General features: G+C 43.2%; 1 protein-coding gene across 2 annotated transcripts in view; it reads left to right on the plus strand.

The window, feature by feature from the left end:
* The window catches only part of SV2C (synaptic vesicle glycoprotein 2C), a 201,004-nt gene that overhangs the window by 15,568 nt on the left and 166,347 nt on the right, over positions 1-19,089 (plus strand). For both annotated transcript variants that reach the window (XM_025185249.2, XM_006124253.4), the window contains one exon: positions 466-515. The gene's annotated coding sequence lies outside the window, so the exon portion shown is untranslated. The remainder of the gene's footprint in view (positions 1-465; positions 516-19,089) is intronic.

A 19,089-nucleotide genomic window follows, 5' to 3' on the forward strand; every position in this document is an offset into this window, starting at 1 on the left:
AACAGAATGGGCCTAATATGGTACATGTTTTTTTTTAATCCATTTTGCAAAATCAATGCTGAATTAGTGAAGATACAAAATTTTAAATACTGTGACCTTTTTATTCAGTAGCCTAATCACTTGGGCTATATGTTGCTGGGAATTTTTCTGACCACGTCATATATGTTAATGCTTGTTTAAACAAAAGCTCATCAATTAGATTAAATATGTTTTCAAACCTATGATAGTGAACCTGCTACTGCCACCGCCACCATCGTATTGTATAGTGCACAGTGTTTTCATCTCTTTAAACAGAGCAGGAATAATTTTTTAAATGTTGCAAGGGTTTGAATTTGGGACTTGATTTCTTTGTGTTTATCTGTAATCAGTTAAAAAAGAAATTTCTGTTTCATTAGTGTGCCTGAAATGCTGTGGGTAATAGTGCTAAGAAAACATTAAATCAGATTTTTAAATTTCTGTTTTTAGATTAGAAAACATCTTCAGTTACTGAAGAAAATCACTCCTGCTTTAAAATTGTAAGTTGAGATATTAACAGTATTTTTACTTGATGAAATATTTATTTGCTATAAAGCTATAAAAAGATTTAGTAATCTTAATTGAGTGTATCAGTATTTGGGTCTTTTACATGAGTTATGCAAATTAAAAATATCTGTTTTTGTGGAAAGGCATACCCTGCCAGACTTTATTATGCAATTATTGTTCTGTATAAAATCTGACTGTTTTGAAAATGATACATCTGTTCATTAAATAAAATCATGACAGGTAAGATGAGTTATTTAATGGAGGACAACAGCAACAATCATAAAAGGTAAGTGAAGCAAAGTATTTTTATCTTTCTCCAAATCAAGTTTGAATTACCCCCCCAGGAGGCAAATAAATATTTACATAAGGCAGGTGTAATAATAAAATTGCTGAAGACTCCTTCCACTGTACATCATGATATCAGTCTTGCTTGCTCTTAAGACTGAAAGTCTGACTGCATTTCTGCCAGCCAGCAGTGAGCATTAAGGTTTTAAAACAAAGCAACAAAAGCCAGAAAATGAAAAACTAAAATGACCATTCCATCCCTTAACGCGTCTAATCTGAGCTAGGAAATTATGATGATTAAAAATACCTAACTGCTCTAGCACACGTGGCATGTAATGGTACACAGACCAGAGATCCCTGCAAAATATATGCACAGTGGGAGAAGTTAAGGAATTATATCAGTTTGTGCTATAAATTAAAGTAAACCAGCATTTCTGCTCCTCCTCTATAGAAGCAGCCTTGTTATGATCAAGTCTCTCCAGGTCTGAGTGCGTGTGCTAGGCTGGAAATGCGGTCTGCTCCCCACAATTCTACCTTTAGGTTTCTGATTGGAAATCTGTATAGTAATTAATGCTGTTGATATCAGTATGGGCTACTTCCTTAGGCTTTTGTTTCTGTAGGTTCTCAGCCCAATGTAACAAACCTATTTCTGGGGAAGGGATACCTAGGGAGCACCACAGAAAGAGCTAGCTATGCAAATCCTAGGCTCCCTTGGATCTGGAAATGACATTTTCTATAGATTGTCAGACTCTGGGTCTCTGAGAGGCACCTTCTCCTCTGTGATACCCAAGTGCAATCCTTTCATTTTGCTAGAAGATAGTATGTCACTAAAGTAACTGGGCATGGCACTGTGGAAGAAACTTTCCTCAGGCTATGGAGAGACAGTGATGCTGCTCTGCCACCACTGCTGCAGGCGTCCCGCTGAAGTGGTCCTCATGGTTGCTGTGTGTCCACTCTTGAGGTGGGGAAATGACAAGTGGTTCTCTGGACCTGCCAGTCTAGTGGCTTTATCATTGCTACACCCACAGCCTACAGCATGCAGGGAGCTAGTGAGCCACCATGGAGCTCATATCTATAGTGCTAGGGTTGCCAACTTTCTAATCAAAACACACCCAAACACACTTTTCTCCCTATCTCATCCTTGCCTCTTCTCTGAGACCCCACCCCACTCGCTCCTTTCCCCCCCTCCCTCAGTTGCTCATTTTCCCCCACTCTTAGTCTCTTTGACTTGGCTAGGACAGAGGGTTGGGTTGCAGAAGGGGCAAGGGCTCCAGTTGGGGGTGTAGGCTCTGGGATGGGGCAGGGTTGAGGAGTTTGGGGGAGGCTCAGAGCTAGGGTAGAGGATTGGGCTGTGGGAGGCAGTTCGGGGTGTGGGTTCCAGCTAGGCAGCGCTTCCCTCAGGTGGTTCCCAGTCAGTAGGGCAGCAGGGCTAAGGCAGGTGCCTTGCCTGCATTGACTCCACACAGTTTTCCCCAAAGCAGCTTCTAGGTGCAGGGGCAACCTGGAGGTTCTGTGTGGTGGGCACTGCCCATGCCTACAGGTCAGGGACAGCCCATAACATTTTGGCACCTGAGGCAGAATGACACCCTCTCTCTAGAGCAGAGAGAATACAAATGCACCAGCAGCAGACACAATTTTCTACACTCTGGGTCCTAGTGGTGCCGCCGCCCCTCCACTCCCCCCACAGTCTGGCACCTAAGGTGGCCGCCTCAGTTCTTCACATGGTAAGGCCAGCCCTGCTGCAGATGCTGCGATTTCTGGCCAATGGGAACTATGGAGCTGGCACTTGGGGCAGGAGCAGCATGTGGACCCTCCCCTGTTCCTAGGAACCAGATATGGCATCCACTTGAAGGAGGCACACAGAGCCAGGACGTGCAGGAAGCCTCTCTTATCCCTGCTACACAATTGACTGGACTTTCAACAGCCTAGTTACCAGGATCCCTTTCCAGGTCAAAAATCAGATGTGTGGCCACCCTATACAACAGGGATGGGGAACTTTTTTGGGACCTGAAGCTGCTAACCCACAGAAAAATCAGTTGGGGGCCGCATACAAGTGAGAGGAGAAAGACACTCCCCACATTCCCTTTGCACACTAGCCTAGTAGTAGATTTTGTGTGCTTCAGTCTCATGAGATGGCAGCAGGTGGGGGAGAGGCTGTAGTGCCAGCTCAGGTTCCCCAAAGTTGGGGGGGGGGGAGGAAACCCTGAGCTTCAGGGGCCAGATCCATGCAAAACAGGATCCACATCTGACTCCTGGGTCTTAGGTTCCCTACCCCTGCTATAAAGCACTCAAATTGTAACTCTTTGACCTCTAGAATCCTGCCTTTCCTGGATAGTAGCTTCCATGTCCCTGGCCCTTCATGCCAGAATCACAAAGAGGACTTAGCTGTTGCAGTGCTGAAACTTGCAACCACTTAGGCTCCTTGTGGCACAGTGAAATTCACAGCCCCAAGAGGGCTTCCCATACAACATATGGGGAGGGTTGGCACCTAAGGCCAGGTCTACGTAGACTTGGCTTAAGGTACCGCAACACCAGCTACATAGAATATGTAACTGGAGTCAGCTTAACTTAAGTTAAGGTTGGCACCATCCCCAGGCAAGAGCAGGAATATTGGACATTGGCGGGGGCACCCTCCAAGTTCAATTTAGTGAATCTTAACTAGACATGCTAAATCAAACTCCAGAAGATTGATCACAACAGTGGCAATCTTCCTTTTAGTGTAGACAGTGCCTCAGAAAAGGATTTTCAGAGTCCAACAAGCTAAGCAGGAAGCTGCCTAAGCTTTTCAGAAATGAAATGAGGAGGAAAGGGGAGGGTATCGTGGCCCAGATCTATAAAGGGAGGTATCTAGGTATCTAATTCCCTCTGATTTGGGCCTTAGGTGCCAGACTGACAGAGAAAGAGAAGCACCCCTCACACTATTATTACCCCTGGGAAAGCAACAGAATTCTTGTCAGCTCCTCCAGCTGCCCTGAATATCCCCTCCCCCTCAGGTAACGTGGAATGAGGGGAAAAGTGTGGGGGCTCCCAGAGTGGGGGATGGGCAGAAACACATGGAGGGCCACTTGGGGAGGTGATGTGCTTGCCCCAGCAGCTGATGTGTCCCCTTCCCCATACCAGGAGGGAATTAGGTTCAGTGGTGAAAGTAAAATTAACTCTTTCTCTCATCCTAAGAGAGTGCTCTAACCACCAGGCAGTTAAAATGGGTCTCTCCCACTCGAGGAGTTCCACTTTGTACTAAAAAATTACCATTTATTGTGGGCAGGGGAGAGATTGATTCTTTAATTCAACGCTTAGGGCACTCAACAGGGGTGTGGGAGAGTTAGGTTCAAATCTCTGCTCCAATACATTGCTATGGGACTATCCACTCAATATGCCCAATTTCCTGAAGTCAGACATTCAGAAGGCTGATCAATTGTATTCTCAGAGAGTACACATTATGCAAGGCAGGTCGTGATTTGCCTCAGTGCTTTCTGTTCTTCAATACATTGAAGGTTAATATGGTACACTTCCATACCCCATTTGACATCTTGCTTCATGTACTTGCATTTTAAAAAATATTTAAAAAACCCAAGATTTTATTCCTTTGACTGCTCACTTACCAAAGGTGATTATGCTTGTCAGGGCTGTTCCCCACTCTGGCACTCCAAGTGCAGAAGAAGGGGGCCCACAAGAGACCTTAAATACTTTGCCTCTATAGTCTCTGTTTACAAAAACTTCTCAGAGTCACAGATGCACTGGCACCAAGAAAAACAAAAGCTGCCACTATCAAGTGATTTTAAACTCTTAAAAAAATAAAACAGGGAGGAACACTCAAATTCCTTCTCCGGGGTACCTCAAACTCTTTTACCACAAGAGAGCCAGAAAAAACAAAGAGAAAATAAGCTGCAGTCTCTTAGTCTGAGGCATTCATACACACATACAACAGATCTTCTGTTTCTTTCCAGGACACAAGAATCAAATCATCACCTTAAAAAAAGTGATTTTATTAACAAAACAAAAAGTTACACTTGGTTGCTAGGTGTTACAGAGCAATTGAGTAAAACAAATTAAAACACAGAGAACATATCTGGGTGTGCTCTTAGTGAATGGGGGAGGGAAGGCATAGATTCACACTGAGAAGTTTAACCAAACAACCAAAACAAAGAAGAATACCCTGATCACAACTAAATACACTTTTCCCCTTTACTCATGATCCATGCTGATCTGTATTTCAAGGCCCAGTTCACTCCCATGTCCAATATTTCTTATAGGCATGATAATTCTGATTACTGCATCAGCTCCCTCCAGCTCTTAACTTAGAAGTCACAAAGGAAGAGCAGACCAGGTATCTATACCCATTTCAGATTTCAGCCCTGTAACCCATTGGTTCTTCTGCCCCCCGCCAACACTCTTGCTAGCTACCTGAGTTTAACCCTTTAGTCACCAAGCGCTGGTGAGCATTCCTCCAATCCATTACTATGCTGTAAGCAGTAGTGTTTGGTTCTTAATTTGACATGGATGTAGCCAAGTTATGCAATTAACTGGAGCAACATTTCTCAAACTGGGGTGTGGAGACACTTGGGGGGGGGGGGGGGTTCCTGGGCACCTTCTCTGTACCTCCTGTAAGTCAGACTTCCTATCTGCCCTGGCTCCATGCCATTCCCAGAAGAGAGGGCAGGGCGTCTCCATGCACTGTCCCCCCTCCCCTCAAACACTGAGTGTGAAGCTCCCATTGGTTAGGAACTATGGCCAATGCGAACTGTGGTGCTTGAGGTGGGGACAGCATGGGGAGCCTCCCTGATGCCCCTGCTTAGGAGCTGCTGCCAAAGGGATGTGCCAGTTGCTTTCAGGAGCCGCCCAAGGTAAGCACTGTCCATCTGGAGCCTGCACTCCCTTCTGCATCCCGATGCCTGCCCCAGCCCAGAGCCTGCAACCAAACTCTCTCCAAGCTCTCACCCCCTCTTGCACCCTGATACCCTTCCCCCCCATCATAGCGTGGTAACAGGGAGTGAGGATTGGGGAAGTGAGAGCTGAGGGATGGAGTGAACAGGGATGAAGTCAGAAGTGGCAGAGTCGGGGTGTGGCCTTGGGGAAGGGGCCAGAGAAAGCTCTGAGTGGGGAAGGCTTGAGGTGCTACGTGTTGGTGAAAATTTTTAAATCAAAATCAGTGTTCTTGGGGTACAAAAGTTTGAACTACAATAATACTACATTCACTCTAATGGAATGGGAATGATAATTTTTATGTACATAGGTGGATTATGCAGTTAAAGGTATACTGTCAACCTGAAAACTATTCCATTGCAAAAATGAATTAAAGAGTTTCAGATACTGCCCTGCTCCAAGTCTTCCTGTACACTTTTGTGGTTTTACAGTCACAGTTTCTTTGTTTTTAAAAATATTTTTCTCTTTCCTGTTTATATATAAAAGGTCTACGGGGAACTATAGAGCTGAGTTTGCGAGGGGAATCAGTGAAATGGACTATGCACAAAGAGCCAAGTCTTAAAAGATATTTAGGTTCTTAACTCCAACTCATTTCAAGAGGAGTTAGATCTTTAAAAAGAATTAGAGCATCTGTCTCAAAGTGCAGCCAAATGCATAAAATAAATAGAAAAAGAAAGATACTTCAATCCTTTTCAGATGCAAGGAGCTTAGGTTTTAAATTGCAATCTCTGATGTGAGTAGTGCTATTGAAGTCTATGGATGAGGCCAGCATGGAAGGGTTGTGCCCCAGGGTCTCAAGATGTGCTGATTAGACTCTTATCTGAGTCATATATTGAACTAAAAGCTTCCCTTTCCTGATGTGGATGAATACCCTACTCTGCTGGAGCTTGCTCTGTGGTGCAGATTTATCCTGAATCAGGTCCACAAATGATAAAAGACTATGGAACTCGTATAAAGATGTGTGTGATGAGACAGCATATGATGTATTAAATTGTTCAGCCCACTGAAGCTGAATGTTCTAGATATTGGATGGTTCTTTGGGGGAGTAGAAAATGACTGCTGGAGGTAGAGCACCAAAGTTACCAGGAGTTAATGAACTGCTTGTTTTTCTTTTATGAGTTGGAACCTATATGCTTGTAAGAATGAGCTGTTCCTTTTGCTTTCTGGCTCATGATTGGCACGTAACTCTACTACTTCTTACAGCTGTCTGAGAGGGCCGACAATGGTCACACAGTGGAAGTCTTCAAGGTTGCTCCCAAATAAGAAAAGTGGTGGTACAGGGAGAGGGGGAAGAAATACAGATTAATGCTCTGTATTAATTGTGAACACTTAAGTTTGTTACCAAAGCAACAGAATAATAGAAGAAAGTTCAGGGTAACATGTTATAAAGAATAGATGAGAAAATATTTGAAGAGCTAGCCAAGATAAAACAGTAAAAGTTAGTATGGGCTTTGTAACTATGTATAATTAAGGTGTTGATTAGGGCACCATGTGCCTTATCTGTGGCATGCAGGGGACATTATTGATGTGGCCATGCTTCCCTGATGTACTGATAATCACAATGTCTTTAGTTACACACAAAACTAATTGTTTTCCACAACATTCATTGTGACAAATGTGAATGTGCTATGACTGTGCAGCCTTTTTGGATTCAAGGGACTGCTAAGGAGCAGGATTGATTTTATTCAAGGACAGTATCAGTAAAAAGCCAGAGTGTGAAAGATTAATATCAAATCATTGAGGGGGAGAAGTGAAAGAGCTAATAAATTAAAAGGAAATTACTTCAGAAGGCAGTTTGTCTCGAGTGACACCTCAGTTTCCCTTGCAGTCTCATGGAGAGAGAATTTGCTTTAAGACTGAGAGAGGCAAAAATAAGTGTTGGTGGAAAAATTTGGAACAATCTTTATCTTTCACAAAGTTGCCTGTTTCATGAAGAACTGAATCAGGTTTGGTACCTGAACCAGAAACCAGAACTTACATTTTTCCTTTATTTTCTAATATGCATTATTACAACATATCCTTCTAGGATTACTGCATCAGACAGTGAGTGTAATGATGGTGCTCCATCTAATAAAGCCTGGAGGTAGCATCGGAAGGTAATTGCTAGGTAAGGGTTTGATTTTTGAAACAAAATTGCAACTCAAGCTTGGAAGAGAACTGCTGGAGTTAACATTCCTTGGCAAATCTCTGTGTGTGCTTCAATCCTTACGTGACCCCCACTGCTGTAATATTTGAGCATTTTGATTAGAAGGAGGAAATAGATATGTTTGAGAACAGTTTATTGACACCCCCCCCCTCCCCTCCCAAAAGGACAGCATTATTAATATAGACATTTTGAGATGTTTTGGAAGCATGGGTGGAGAACACAGTGTAACTATGCACAGCAGTTCACCACAAAGCTCTCTAGTTTTGTATTTAAAGTTTCATTCCTTTCTCATTTTGGTTTGTTATTTAATGAGCCCCAAGATCATGCCATGGTGTCAGAAGTGCTGAATGAGAAAAAGACTTCAATCATTTTGAGGTTAACTCCTGTGTGTGAAACTGAAAGCAGAGGAAAGGGGAGCAGGTGGAGCAGCCAGTAGAGAAGATCAGAAGCTTTTGTTATGTGTTTTGTGAGCATAATAGTAGCTCCATTAGCTTAAGAAGGGAAGAAAGTTGGGAATGGATGTGCTGCAACCTCCATCCAGTCCACAATTGTAAGGCTGTGTTGCAGTGAACTGGAAAAGATTCTGACAGATGCGAAGTGTATTTAGCAGCCATAAGGAAAGAGCAGAAAAATGAAAGTGAAATGGTCAATCATTTTATGTATTGCTGGGGAAGAAATACTGAATATTTATAACAACTTCAAGTTTGAAGAAAGTGAAAGCATGAAGTTCAGAAAAATATTGATTCAATATGAGGAACATTGCATGCAGAAAAGAACGAGACCTTGGAGAGAGACAGATTATTTTTTTTTAACATGCAGGCAACTGATGATACCATAAAGCAATATGTCACAGAATTAAGGACACTCAGTTAAACCTGTGACTTTGGTGAGTTAGAATTATTTGTGGCATTAAAGTTAATGTTTTGAGAGAGAGAGACTGTTCCCCAAAGGAGATCTAACTTTAGAAAAAGCTCTCCAAATAAGCAGGGCACCTGCACAAGCTAAAGAGCTAAATTCACCAGGAGGTGTAATCCATCCATTAAGTACAAAAGTCTACAGCCAGAAAAGATCAAACCAAAAAAGGAAGGGAGGAGACTGAGTACAGACTGTTATGCGGAAGGTGTGGATCACATCCTGGCCACACTGTTTTGCCTTTGGGGAACTCTGTCATAAGTGTGGGAAAATAATCATTTTGCAAAATGCCACAGATCTTAAATACAGAAGAGACAAGTGCATTCAGCTGAAGCATGCATGGTTGAGGAGTTTTACGTAGAAATCAGGCAGTCCTGATGAGAGGGACTAAACACTGCCCATGAAAGTGACTGAAACAATGATTCCGCTGAAATTGGAGCTGGGGCTCAGTTTAATATTCTGTCAGAACAAGATTATGGGAGATTGAAAATAAGACCAAAAATTTGGACCAACAAAAGTAACTGGTTATTGTGGAACTAAGGGTATGTCTACACTACAAAGTTAATTCGAACTAACAGACGTTGGTTCGAATTAACTTTGATAGGCGCTACACATGCAAACCGTTAGTTCCAACTTAATTCGAACTAGCGGAGCGCTTAATTCGAACTAGGTAAACCTCATTCTACGAGGACTAACGCCTAGTTCGAATTAAGTAGTTCGAATTAAGGGCTGCGTAGCCACTTAATTTGAACTAGTGGGAGGCTAGCCCTCCCCAGCTTTCCCTGGTGGCCACTCTGGGCACCACCAGGGAAACTTGTCTGCCCCTCTCCCGGCCCCGGAGCCCTTAAAGGGGCATGGGCTGGCTACGGGGCCCGTGCCAAGTGCAAGCCTGCCAGCACCCCGCCAGCAGACCCTGCACCTGGCACGGCTCGAGCCAGCCACCCGATGCCCCCCAGCCCTCCCCCTCTTCCCGGGACCAGGCTGACGGCTCCCGGGAGCCTGCCCAGGTCCGCAAGAGGCGGGCGCCCGCCTGGTCTAGTGCAGACATCGTGGACTTCATCCATGACCTCCGCACTAGGCACAGGAAAGTGGCCGTCTAGGGCAGGATAGCTGCCAGCCTGGCCACCCAGGAGCAGGTTGGCATGAAAATCAAGGTAGTCCAGTGAGACCCCCGACCCTGAGCCCTGAGCTTAGAATGGCCGTACTGGGTCAGACCAAAGGTCCATCTAGCCCAGTAGCCTGTCTGTCAACAGCGGCCAACACTAGGGACCCTGGAGGGATGGACCGAAGACAATGATCAAGCCATTTGTCTCGTGCCATCCATCTCCAGCCTTCCACAAACAGAGGCCAGGGACACCATTACTACCCCCTGGCTAATACCACTCCATGGACCCAACCTCCATGACTTTATCTCACTTCTCTTTAAACTCTGTTCTAGTTCTAGCCTTCACAGCCTCCTGCAGCAAGGAGTTCCACAGGTTGACTATTTGCTTTGTGAAGAAGAACTTTCTGTTGTTAGTTTGAAGCCTGCTACCCATTCATTTCATTTGGTTCCTTTAGTCCTTCTCTTATGGGAACTAATGAAGAACTTTTCTTTATGCACCCTCTCCACACCACTCATGCTTTTATAGACCTCTATCATATCCCCCCTCAGTCTCCTCTTTTCTAAGGTGAGAAGTCCCAGTCTCTTTAGCCTCTCTTCATATGGGACCTGTTCCAAACCCCTGATCATTTTAGTTGCCCTCCCCTCTCCCAGCCTCTCTCTTCCCCTCTCCCACCTCCTTTTCCCAGTCTCCCCGAGTTTTGTTCAATAAAGAGAGTGTCTATTTTTGAACACATGTGTCCTTTATTTTGTACATCAGGAAGGGGGGATAGGGAGGGGTAAGTGTAAGGAGGTGAGGGAGGAATGGGGTACGAGCCCCCGACGGGGAGGACTGGGCTGGCTCTGCGGGCTCCTTGGGGTGGAAACTCTCCTGAAGCCCCTTGATTGACCCCCCCCCTCCGGATGGCAGCCTGCTGCAAGTGCAGCCGAGCTGATGGCCGAGTGCTGTGATGTGCCGAGTGTGGGCACACAGGGCACTCCAAGCCAGGACTGCTTTGCAAGCGGGTAACCCCTGAGAACTGTCTGTCCGGGGTGGGGGTCGGGTCCCTTTAAGCACAGCCCTTGGCTAGCCTGAGACAGCAGCTGCATGCTCTAAGTCCTAACCTGATGCCCTGCCGGCACTGCTTCCGGCCATCCTTAACCTCGGTTCAGGGTCCACTCAGTGTGGACATGCTAGTTCGAATTAGCAAAACGCTACTTCGAACTAGCTTTTAAGTCTAGATGCGCTAATTTGAATTAGCTTAGTTCGAATTAACGAATTTGAACTAAGTTAGTTCGAATTAGTGCTGTAGTGTAGACATACCCTAATATACCAATGAAGATGAGGTGCATTTCTAGCATCAGCTATAAAAACACCTCATACAGGCTCCCATTCACTGTAGTGCCAGGAGGTAACACCAGTTTTAGGCCTGGCTGCCTGCAAAAAACAGCCCGTCAAAAAAGGCTGCTCTGGAAATCAGGTAATACTGGACCTAGCTCTGAGGCATTCATTTGGGGATATCATGATCTGTTTTAATGATTATCTTGCTTGCAGGCTGAACATGCAATCCAGATAAATGAGCAGGTCCCTTGAGTTATCCATCCATGTAGAAAGGTGCCATTTGTACTGGGTGATAAAATCAAGATTGAGGGTGCAAAGATAGAAGCAATGCAAGTCATACAAAAAAAAGAGGAGCCAGCAAAAAGGGTGAACCTTTTAGGCATCATGAAGAAAAGTACCAGTCAGCTATGCATATACCTTTATCTGAGAGACCTCAATCAGGCTGTAACGTTTCAAACTACCACTCAGAGAAGAGAAATGGCTCAATTTGCAAATGCACAGCATTTCAGTAAATTGGATGAATCCTCAGGTAGTCGGCAGCCAAAATAACTGAAAAAGGCTCAAAACTGTGCATATTTAATATGTCATTTGAAAAATACAGATTGTTATGCTTATCCTTCAGCATAGCCTGAGCACGAGGTGTGTACTGCTAAATCATACTATGATATATGGACATAGTAATTGTCATCTTTTGAGATGTCATTATCTGTGGTTCAAGAAAAGAGGTTGTAGACTTTGGGAAGTCCTGGATGCAGCAAACCTCAAACTACATAGGCAAAATGTTTATTAGAGGTTACAGAACTGACCTTTGTGAGGGAAATTATTTCAAATGAAGATGTACACCTGATGAGAGGAAAGTTTCAATCATTGAAATGATGCCATGTCTTCAGTCAAAAAAGGTGATTGAGTAAATGACTGCATCTCAAGGATTCAAAGAACGATGATTAAGCAGAAAAACTGTAATGTGTTGTGATTTACACACCTGGTAAATTCAGGTTCAAAGCAGATGCATTTTCCAGGGCAGTGACTCCTACTACAAAAGCTGAGAAGACCTGAGAAATAGGCTTGCATTCCTGTGTAGATGCAAGCCTATTTGAAAAATTAATTCCGATAGCTAACAGGAAACTGCAATAAATAAAAGGGAAACAAAGAAAGATGAACTGTTGGGGATCCTTAAAGAAGTGATAATTAAAGGGTGGCCTGAAGAAATAAGCAATTGCTGTCCATGGAACTGCAGACATGAACTTACTTTGAAAGATGGAGTGATTTTTTTTCCCCAAGAGCACAAGGTTGTATTACCAGTGAGCCTCCAGAAATAAATGCTACAGAAGATCCATGAGGTTCATTTGGGAATTGAAAAACACAAACAATAAGCATGAGAGGTGCTGTCTTGGTTGTGGATCAACTATGACACTACTAATGGGGTAGGAAATTACTTTTCATGCTTGAAATACACGCCATGCCAACAGGCAGAACCTCAGACCTCATCCAGTTACACAAAGGCCCTCTAACAAGACAGGTACTGACTTATTTAGTTGGCAATCAAAGGTTCATTTAATAGTCACAGATTATTATTCTCTGTATCCAAGAATTTGCACACTGCACTAAGAGTAGCTACCATGGAAGGAATCTTCTCCAGACAAGGAATTCCAGATGAAGTCTTTAGAGATAATGGGCCACAATATTCCAGTGCTGATTTTAGTCAGCTTGCTATAGTTTGGGGTTGTCCTCACAAAACATCAAGCTCAAATTGAATGGACTTGGGAAAAGGCCTATGCAGCTGGTAAAGAATCTTTGAAAGATTCTTTGAAGAATGGGGGTAAGTTTGTATAAACCTTCATTGGCTTACCAAAGAACACTTCTGGAGAATTTTTTTTCCAGTTCAGCTGTTTATGGAAGAAGGACCAGATCCAATGTACCAATCAATGATAACTTGTTGAAATCTACATGCAATGAAACCATATGGAAGAAGTGCTGTTGGCCTCTCCTCTCTAAATATTTGATACATTGAGTGTATGAAAATGTACTAGATAGGCTGAGAATTTAATGTGTGTGTTACTACATAGTTAGCTACTACATACATACATACATGTAAATAAGTAACTGGATTTTTTTTAGGAAGAAAGATGTAGAGATCTATTTGTGCAAGATTATAATTGAGAGATGTTCCTTCATAAGGACAGTATTATGAACATAGGAATTTTGAAATGTGTCCCTGGAAGTGGGTTTGAAGAACACATGGTAGCTGTGTGCTGAAGTTCACCACAGAAGTTCTCTAGTTTGTTTAATTAAATGATTTTGTCTTTTTCATTCACTGATTTGTTCTTTAATGAACCCAAGATCATTGCAGAGGAAATGCACTAAGAAACATTTTATTTAATTGCCCAATAACCAAGACTCAAGTTTTAACAACTGTACAGAATTCTTATGTCCTCTTCACATGTTTACTTTTATGCCCGTTCCTTTTCATAGTCTTTCTCCCTTCCCCATCTCTTCTAGCTTCTATGGTTATACCTTCAATTCCATTGCTTGACAGTGATGGGTAATGACAGTGTCATTGAGGAACCATGTTGTTCCTACTGTAATCCAATTCCATGATACAGTTACACTCTTAGATTATGTCTACACTACGCATTTTTGCTGGAAGAAGCAATGCAAATGAAGCGCTGATTAACATATTGTCATGCTCCATTTGCATAATCTCCTCTGATGCCTTTTGCGCAAAAACAGGCAGTGTAGATGTGTCCATTTTGCACAAAAACCCCTTTTTGCACAAGATCCTTATCCCTCTCCCTGTAATCTGGGCAGGTAGAAATCCTGAACCAAGTGCTGCAGCTCCAAAGTACTGGTTTAGGAAAAAATAGCATGTGTCTTGCTGATTTTTAAAAATAAAGTAATCGTCTTGCACGGTGGACACTCTTTCTGGAATGAAACATGTGGGTCTCAATTCATGTACACACAATATGGACCTAGATTTTGGGAACAGAGCCTTTTCAGATTGGCAATTAGGCTGGTTTCAAAACAAGCTACTTTAAAAGGTACCTATAGACTGAAAAGTGATGCCATTTTAGTTCTGCAGCCCTGGAGCCTGCATTTCTTTAGACATCAGAGTATTGACTATATGTGACCCAGGCTTATTCAGCATGGATCTCTCTCACTCTATGTGGTTCAGTCACTTGGGGTCTGCCCACACAGCTGGGAGTATGCTGCTCAATTTGGGTAGACAGACATATACAAGCTCTACCTGAGCTAGTGTGCTAAAAATAGCAGTGTAGCTGAGGGTAGTAGAAGTAGCAGCTCAAGCCAGCCACCTGAATACATATCCAGGGATGCACTGCATGTGGGTTTATACTCCAGCAACTAGACCAAGCTGCCACCCAAACAGCCACCAACTACACTGCTATTCTTAGCATGCTTGTTCACACTGGCCATTGTACATTTGCTTGTCCAACCTGGGAAGCATGCTGCTAACTTCAGTGTAGATGTAACCTATCAGGAGATGGCAGTCTACAAAATGAAGGCGTATGAAATTTAGTGAAGCATGTAGGAATGTATAATTTAAACTGTTAAAATATTGAGCTTGTGATTTAATGGAAGATGTTTACCTGCAGCCACTTTAATTTATTATTTATTATCATCATTTAGTCTCTGTGCTTCGTTTCACTTATTGAAAAGCTAAATGTGCTTTTATATTAAAAACAGCTGACGGACAGTAGGCAAAAAGCACCCAGATATCTGGTAATGGACAGCAGCTGGCTTGCCCAGTTCAAGCACATCCCATTTCTTTAATGTCATGAATGTATCTGATGAGTGTCATGCAAAGAGTCAATGAAACTCATGACACACTGGTTATTAATAACATCATGCAAAATAGGTGCAGGCAACTGATGCAAAGGTATGAATCTAGACTGAAACTATCATGGTTAAGGTGTGTTTGCCAGCTACACAGGAATTAACTCATCTGAGGAAAGGAACATGATCTCCTCACCTGGGACATTACTTCCTAAATACTATGAAAGATAATGAGAATATATGTACATATTGTGTAAACAAAGCCATGAATCTAACAAAAGGAGATAAACCTCATGTTCTCATGGTGGTGGAGGAAATAGACAATTATGTATCTAATGTTCATTCAGTCGCACCTAAAGGGGCAGCAACAGAAATACTTGCATTTTAGCAAACAACTCCATCAAGGGAGGAAGCTGCCAGTCACTTCCTTCAAGACAGGTTGCAAGTTGCCTACCTCGTGGCTGGAAATGAACTTTGATCTGGAGAGCTTCTTCAGAACAATTCATTTCAAAGATTCATTATTGGACTATAAAAGAGAGGGGCCAAAAATCCTTAAGTTATTGACATTACATCTAAGATGACAAATGTACTTGTCTCTTAACTTTGGGGATTGATCCCAACTCAGGAGCTTGGTCCGCCATCTTGATGGCAACATATTGTGAGGATTTTACCTTAAAGCAAGGCTAGTTTGGTAAGGGTTAGTTACTAGAAAATATTTTATCTTTATTTCTTTTGTAACCATTTCTGATTTTAATTCTTACACTTGTACTCACACAAAACCTATCTCTTTGTAGTTAAATAAATGTGTGTGGGGGAAGTTAGTATAAATCAATCTAGCACTTTGGTTCAACAGAACTGTTTGGGAATGCTAGTTAAAATGTCAAACTATTCAAGTTAATTTTCTTCTGATTGTTCCAGGACAGGACATCTCAGAACATGCATTTTGGAGAGTGTGGAGTTACCTTACTAGTTGTTTAACCAAGATTGGTGGAGGCCAGTGGAAATCTCTGATAGTATAGACAGGCTCTAGGAACCACCAAGTCTGCCTAATACATAGACAGATTGCATGCTTGTTGCTGACTCTAGGAGTCCAAGCCATTGGGAGTCATTAGGAATTATAAGTGATAACACCACTCTCCATTGGTATTTGATAACATGGCTAAAAAACTGTATTTATCTGTATTTGTAAGACTCTACTTAGAAAGTTATTTGTCTTAGAATAGAAAAGGTATGCATGACATTTTTAAAAAGTGGTTTTCTGTTACGAACTGAAATGACTGAAATAACTAGCTTCATTATAGCTCAGCACAATTATCAGAGGTGTCTCTGGATTGTCAATAATAATTGGATTTTTGGATGTTTTAAAATGTTTATAGTTTGATATCCTGTTAGGCTAAAAGTATTATTCAGGAAATCAGACTCTAGCATAATTTTTCTAGCTAAAACTGTTAACGTTTCATTCTTAGATGGATGGTAGAACCTTCAAAGAAATAGTGTTCAGAGAGCTTTATTGAACAGTGCTGTGAAATAGCTCTCTATTAGGGCAAAGTATTTGGTACTATGTGAGCTGTAGTTTTTATGACAAAGAGGTGAGCACCATTAACACAATATATTTGTTTTCTTGGGCAATAACAAACAATGTGTTTGTTTATTTTACTTTCACTCTGCTATCTTATATAGCTTTGTTTGCATCAAGATGTTTTGTATCAGAGAGGTAGCCTTGTTGGTCTGTATTCGCAAAAACACTGAGATATTTTGTGGCACCTTAGGCTATGTCTAATCTACAAGGTTCTTTTGAAATAAGTTACTTCAAAATAATAACCCCTGAAATAACCATTCCGAAATAATGCGTACACACTACAAATCTCTATTGAAATAGCGCAAATCTACATTGAAATAGTGCGTCCACACTGATTGGAACCTGAATTACATTTCAGGCCCCCCAGAGGCATTCTGGGCAGGGCATCAGGACAGCAGTCACTTCATGTAGCTGCTTTGTGAGGCTAGCTGAGGCTTGTGCTTAAAGGGGCTGCCCTCTACAGCTGGGTCTCAGACCCTTCTCCATTGCCTACCTCCTTGAGGGACAGCAAACACCACACTGTGTGCTCTAGTTGCTTGTGCGGATGCCACAGCACTCCTACCATGGAACTGGATCTGCTGCACAACAGAGTCAGACTCTTAGACCTCCTGCTGCACCTTCTGGTGCAGTTTATGCAGGCTGCTCTCGTGGCACCACAAGAGCAAGACTGCCGGCCTGGGTGCTCTTTATACACCACGTTCCCTCCCACTCTCACCTGCACACTGACCTCACAGCATCAGAAGCGGCAGTGCATATACAGAGCTTGATTATTATAGAAGCTTTGAGTACTTATTGGAATTCATTCATGTGTATATATGTTTATCTGCATTAACATTGTGAATAGCTCTCATTTTCTTTTCCTGTGTACTAAATCTTTAGATAATGTTTGTAACCAGTCTTATAAAAACTGTCTTTGGTGTGAGATGCAAGATGCAGCTGACCGGGGGTAAATGACTGCTCCTTTGAGACTAGGAATAACCTGAATATTGCTGAGATCCTTGGTGTTAAGGTATCCTTATATCACAAAGATAAACTTTCCTGAGTAGAAAGACAGATGGACTACTCAAGGGACATGACTGTGACTCCATGTTTAAATTGTTGTAGTGCCTGAGTTTTCACTTGGTGAAATCTAAGTAAAGAACTCATAGCCAGTTTGGGGTTTGTGCCCCGGTTCTTAATAGTCTGTCCTGAGGTTGGTACTGACACTCTTGAGTCACTGTAGGACAGCTTGATGCTGGTGTAATATTGGCAGGATTCTGATGCCACAGGTCAGTTAAGGTTATAGATCATAATTCAGGGGTGGGCAATAATTTTTGATGGGGAGCATTCCAATATTCTGGAATGTGGTCAAGGGCTGCACTTTTCTATGATATTAATAGAGGAGGTGCAGGATCTGAGATGGAGGTTGGGTGCAGAAGGAAACTTGGGGTAAGGTATTGGGATGCAGGAGGGCATGTGGAGACTGGGAGGGGGTTTGGGTAGAAGAGACAACTATGACCTGGGGCACAGGGTGCAGGAGCAGGTGAAGGGGCTTGGGTTGTGACTTAGGACAGGAAGGGGTTGTGACCTGGGGCAGGTGACTGGAGTGCAGGAGGGGGTACAGGGGCTTGGGCTATGACCTAGGGCAGGGGATGGATGTGCAGGAGTTTGGGTTGTGACCTGGGGCAGGGGATTAGGATGTAGGATCTTGGTTTGAGTTATGTGGGGTGGCAGTGGGTTGGGAGGAGGGAGGTATTGGGGTGCCAGAGGCAGGCTCTGGCCAGGAGACTTACCTGAGTGACTCCCAGCCAGCAGTCCAGCATGGTTCTCAGGTGGCCTTCCTGCGTGCCCCTCCCCGATACAGGCTGCAGGGGCCATGTATATGTGAATAAGAGCCTGAGGGGAAGGAGAATGGTACTTCACGCACTGCCTGTTCTTCAAACAGAAACCAGCCACTGGGAGTATGCTAGGGCTGGGGACAGTGCATAAAGCCTCTCACCCTTCTTCCCACACAGCTGAGAAACACAAATGGCCCAGCAGCTGCTTTTCTGAGTGGTGCACAAGCAGGTGGGGAGTCTGCCTGAGGCTTCCTGCTGTGTTCACGGGCTGGATCTGGTGGCTTGACAGAATGGATCCAGCCCACTCACTCTATTTTGCCCAGGCCTGTCATAACCTCAGCCCTTTTAAAAGTTTAAACTTGATATTAAGCATTTTAAAAGTTGAAGAATAGACATAGTGAGTGAACCACTGTCATATGAGAAACGAGCCTGAACGGTTATGTTTGGAAGGGGAAGTAGCCTCTAAAAAGCCCCAGTTCAGGAGGGGATAATTTTGCTCATAATGGAACTGGCCCAACTGCAATATCTGTGAGCTTGAGAAGAACGTTTGTACCAGAGCTGGATGGCAAAATTGTGGATCAGGGATTCCAAAGCAGCCAAGGCAGCTGAGTAGAGAGCCCACCAAAGATGCATGGACCAAACTGCAGCACCCAAAGCCAATGAGAAAGCCAAGAAAAGGGCACCTGTAAA

The sequence above is a fragment of the Pelodiscus sinensis genome, chromosome 6, assembly GCF_049634645.1.
Source record: "Pelodiscus sinensis isolate JC-2024 chromosome 6, ASM4963464v1, whole genome shotgun sequence".
NCBI classification, from domain to species: Eukaryota; Metazoa; Chordata; order Testudines; family Trionychidae; genus Pelodiscus; species Pelodiscus sinensis.